At 38.7% G+C, this 5,328-nt stretch overlaps 2 pseudogenes; one reads left to right on the forward strand and one right to left on the reverse strand.

Moving 5' to 3' along the window:
• Window positions 1–1,132: 1,132 nt before the first annotated feature.
• Window positions 1,133–1,251, forward strand: LOC112479948 (annotated as a pseudogene).
• Window positions 1,252–4,909: 3,658 nt separating this feature from the next.
• On the reverse strand, window positions 4,910–5,028 carry LOC112479800 (annotated as a pseudogene).
• Window positions 5,029–5,328: the final 300 nt, after the last annotated feature.

Below are 5,328 nucleotides of genomic sequence, written 5' to 3' on the forward strand. Positions count from 1 at the left end.
TTCGCTGGGCAGTCAGAGATCACTAGAACGTGTCTTTTCTCTACCATCTTATTGGCTACCTGATATCTCACATGAATTCTTCCTCCCAGAATTGTACTTTACTGGAAAAGTTTGCGAAGGCTTGGAGTTATTTCTTATGTGTTTTTAAAAAAATAAAACTTGTTTGTATAGTTATCAAAACTTGGAGTTTTCTTTATGGGAAGGTTTTATATTAACAATTTAGTTTCTTTAAAATTAGTTTACATTATAGAAATTGTCAATATTTGATTATTTTTTTATCTTTGGAAAATTTGATTTGGACCATATTTTCTTTCCCTTGTTGAAAACATCCAATATTTCCATACATTTGGGTTTCCACAGCTTACAAAGGGGCAGTGGGTTTCCTGCAACTACATACTATACCCAACTTTCTTTAGAAAGATCAGACATTTTCTAACCTTGCTTTTGAGTATTTTTTAAAAAATGCTTTAAGGGTTCCATACAATAAGTGGCAAATGAAACAAAGTAAGGCTTTAATTTCTCGTTTTCCCCCTTTTCAGTACTACATGTCAAAGAAATAGGGAGGAAGGCTTATCATACCAGTTGGTACCCCGAGGGTTGCTGCTGGGTCCTCCATGGTGCACCCATATCATCAAGGCCCTGAGGCACCCTGCACTGAGGAGCCTGAGGTAGGTAGGTGCCAAACGTCTTTTCACAGCCACCTCACGGCACACGGGGTGCTGTAGGTTGCCTGGGTCTTCTTGGTGCTCCCAGGTCTCCTGGCCTTTAGGATAGCAAGAATAGTAGGACCAAAATCACAACCAGAGGTCTCCCACCTGGTACTGCACTACCATAAGTTCACTTCTACGAGCCTTACAATGTACACTTAAAGACTAAATGTAATTACTAAAAATAAAGTGAGAAAAAAAATCCCTTTACTAATTCCTGTATCAAATTACCAGAATGAAAATAAAAACATTTGTTCAATAAAACACATTGTCAGATGAAAACAACTTGCTTGCAAGATAATCTCAGTAATGTATGTTTGTCACTATTTATATAATTTGTCTGGTGAGGAAATTTAATTAAATCTGAACAGCTTTGTCATTTTTTCAAACAAGTAGTTTCATTAGCTTAAAAATAGATAAGGCTAGTCAATGGCCATACCACCCTGAACACGCCTGATCTTGTCTGATCTTGGAAGGTAAGCAGGGTCAGGACTGGTGAGTACTTGGGTGGGAGACCATGTAGGAATACCGAGTGCTGTACGCTTTTAAAAAAATGGATAAGGCAGCCGAATTTAACTGCTTTTGGTTGCAGAAAAACATCTCAGACATTAACCTTCACCTTCCCAAATGTTAAGAGCACATGATAAAAAGATAATCAAAGTATCTTCTCTTAACAAGAAACTAAGCAGCTATTGTCATCAAATCTATCTCTAGTACTGTTGTAGCCGCCAGCCCCCGATAGATACATGGACCACCAGAAATCAGTGAGTTATAGGAAACACACTCTTTATTCAGCCAGCTGGGTCTGCCAGGGGTATGTAACCCCCAATTAAGCAGCCTCGAAATGTAGAGGTACAGAGTTTTTAAGCCCTAAACCCCATTCTTCATTCTGTTTGAACACACAAGTCTATTTTTCTTCTTTTTACTAATTGTCAACCCACAGGTCAGTTGTGCAAGCGGGGGGTACAGAAGCAGAAAGCTTATTGTTAGAATGTTATGTTCCCATGGGCGATAGCCAAGCAATAATTTTCCAGCCAGCACAGTACTAAACACAGGGACCCTCATAAATATAAAATTAAATTCTTTTTGAGAAATGGGTTTGTGATTTTAGGTATGTGGGATTTACATTTATTTGCTAAATGTTGTATAAAAATGTGTGGTTTTCACATCTTCATTTTCATACACAAGGGATTTCTTCATCATCTCAGCAAGTTCTCATACACAAAGGACAGGCTGGCTTCTTTGGCTAATTTCAGAAAAAGGCGCAGCCACATGTCATATGCTCTCGGTCCCTGTAAAATCTCCTTGGGTGACAATCTCTGTGTCCATCGCTGCCATAAGGTACTGAAAGCTTTGCTCTCCAAGTAGCTCCTGATGTGTCTTAAGCTTCTCGTGGATGAACCTCTGCAGTAACACTGTGTGCACTGGATCCTTCAGGGCCAACATGTCTTCCCTCTTATCCTGTTCTGTGGGTGGTTCTTCATCTTCTGTTACTTTTGGTTCTTCAAGATGAGACATCAACATTCAGTCTTTATAAGTTCCTGTTTCGAGATCTTCCATCATGACATCATGTAGGCCCTCCACTGAAATGTTCATAATCCCACACAATTTATCTCGGATAACACCTGGGCTCCGGCGGAGGGTCAGCAACTGGGGAGGCACAAGAGGCATGGGCAAAGACTGAGTTCTGTGGCGCCAGAGGGAGGCCTGGAGGGACAGCCGCCATTTTTCCTCTAATACTTGACTGTTATAAGTCTATTTAGATATCTATCTTCTGCCCATTTTGATAAGTGGTATTTTCTAGAAATATAACCATATCATCTACATTTTCATATTTATTGGCATAAAATTATTTATAATATCTTAATATATTCTTACTTACTTTAAATGCCTGGAGGTTCTCTAGTAAGATCTAAAGATCTAGATCTAAATTTCTAGTGAGATTAATCCTCTTCAGACCTGATATTTTTATATTTGTGCATTCCCCCTTTTTTTTGATTAGTCTTGTTAAATGTTTGTCAGTTTTCAACAAACCAAACATTTTTGTAGTTGATTTTTGCTATGAGAAGCTTATTGTCTACTTCATTAATTTCTCCCTTTAGTTTTATTATTTCCTTCCTTCTGTTTCTTTGGGTTTATTTTATAGGTTTTTATCTTAATTTTTTGAAACTTCTGGTTTCAGCTGTGACATGTAAAGATCTGGGAATTCATCACTTTTAACCTTACATCAAGACAAAAGACATAAGGCTTAAACCGCACTAACAATCAGCTTAATCTAATTGACAATTTATACTATGCTCCAACTAACAATAGCAAAATATGAATTATTTTCAAGTGCATGTGGAATTTGCAAAGATATACCATATGCTGGGCCACAAAACAAATCTCAATACATTTAAAAGGATTGAAATCATTTAGACTATCTTTTAATTTATGGGTTATCAAAAAATGTAAGGCTAGACTTCATTATCCAAGAAGAGTCTCCAAATCCCCAAAACTATAGTATCTCTCCATACAGAAAAAAATGGCAAACCCACAATTATATTACTTTGTTTATGATAAGAGAACAAAATAATAATTTCACTCCTATATGTAAGTAAAAGAAAACTCCAAGAGGCTTAAGGCTGCCTGCTGCGGAGCAGTGCCGAGATCTCAGGTAAGTATACCTGACTGCTAGGAGAGAGCCCTGAAAGTAAATAATGAGAATCCATGCTACCAAATGGAGACTGAAGTGGGGTCTGTTAGGTGAAAGTTTCCTTCCTCCAAGGAAGCTGACAGGAGGGGAAACACCTGGCTTCAGGTCACTGATACCAACATCCATGACTGAATTAATTTACTCCGAGTGAGGTCAAAGAAGAGCCCTGTCGCCTCTGGGAGGAGAAGTTAGAGCATGAATGGTAAAGAGGAGCAAGACAGGAGTAATATGGGGGCCATGACCCCTGAACCTAGGACAAGGAAAGTGTAACTACCACCCCAATAAGGCGAGGAGGCCAGGCCTCTTCCACAGATTTAAATTTTGAGCTTGTAAATTTGAAATGTGTTGGATCTAATCAGTGTGATGTAAAAAAATCACTAAAAAAAAAAGAAAAGAGGGGCACGGTTGGTGATGGGTGAGTGATTCAGAACTTGAAGCAGAGGACAAAGGACAGCTCCCTGCAGGAGGCAGAAGGAAATGTAGAGAAGACGTTCATCGCATCTATGACATGAAGAAGTGTGTGGAGGTCACCCTGCCCTCCCTGCCCCCACCTATTTCTAAACCTTGAGTAGGACTCAGGGCTGAGGAAGAAGAGACTTTTTTTTTTTTTTTTTTTAAAGCAAAGCCATGAATAAGAATTATGCTAAAACATGGCAGTATGGAGGGATCGAGTTTTCATGTCCACTCCATTTGCAGTACTTTACCCAGCAGCCTCACGCTTCCAGAATGGATCTGGATGAACTCAGACAATTAACAGTCGGCTTCATTAAAGGAACCAGATTCTGGAAAAAGGAGTCCAAATGGTGAAAATTACAAATTGATGATTGGGAGAAGATAGAAGGAGAAAGATTTTCCCCAAGGTTACGAAGGCTTGGGCATGTGGGGTAATCCTGTCAGCCTAGTTAAAAGGACATAAATATACCAGGCGGCTGTGAGAACAAGTTAAAGAGAATAAAGGAGTCACTTCTAAAATCCCTATGCTGCTCTAGATTCACTTTGTGTTGAAAGATATGGCTCTAATCTGAAATACAGACTATCTCTTTGCATTCTGTATCTGTTTGATGAACAACAAACAACAAAGCTGTTTAATAATTGTACCACCTCTACTTCCACTACCAAAGATGTTGTATTAAGCTAATTACCAAACATCCCTCAGAAAGATGTGAATATGCATATCCTTGAGAGTATATGAGATTGTTTGTTTATCCGACTCCTGACATCCTACATCTTACACTCAGTATTATTTTTTCTAAAACAAGTTATTAATCCTATTTTTGAATATTTAAAAATATGATCAGTAATATGAAGAACTTTATCAAAGTCTAGATTTAGGAACTAAGGAGACGTAGCAGAGATAGCTGGTTGTCCACCAACCACAAGCTCCCTTCTCTGTATATGGTCATGAGCTACTTAACAACTGGGATACATTCCAAGAAATGCATTATTAGGCGATTTCATCATTGTGCTGACACCATAGAGTGCACTTATTTATTTATTTATTTTTTTAGGCCTACAGCACCTGGACTTCCTAGGCGGTTTCCCATCCAAGTACTGACCAGGGCTGACCCTGCTTAGCTTCCAAGATCAAACGGGATTGGGCTTGTTCAGGGTAGCATGGCCATGGACCTAGAGTACATTTAAACATATCTAGATGATATGGCCTACCACACGCAAAGGCTATACAGTATAGCCTATTGGTCCTACGTTACAAACCTGTATAGCATATTACTTTTCTGAGTACTGCAGGCAACTAACTGTAACATAATAGTATTTGTATATTTAAATGTAGAAAACATACAGTAAAAATGTATAAAAAATGTTTAAATGGTACACTTGTATAGGGCCCTTACCATGAATGGAGCTCTCAGGACTAGAAGTTGCTCTGAGTGAGTCAGTGAATGAGCAGTGAGTGCATGTGAAGGCTTA

Source organism: Pteropus alecto, unplaced genomic scaffold (assembly GCF_000325575.1).
Source record: "Pteropus alecto unplaced genomic scaffold, ASM32557v1 scaffold21, whole genome shotgun sequence".
Lineage (NCBI taxonomy): Eukaryota > Metazoa > Chordata > Mammalia > Chiroptera > Pteropodidae > Pteropus > Pteropus alecto.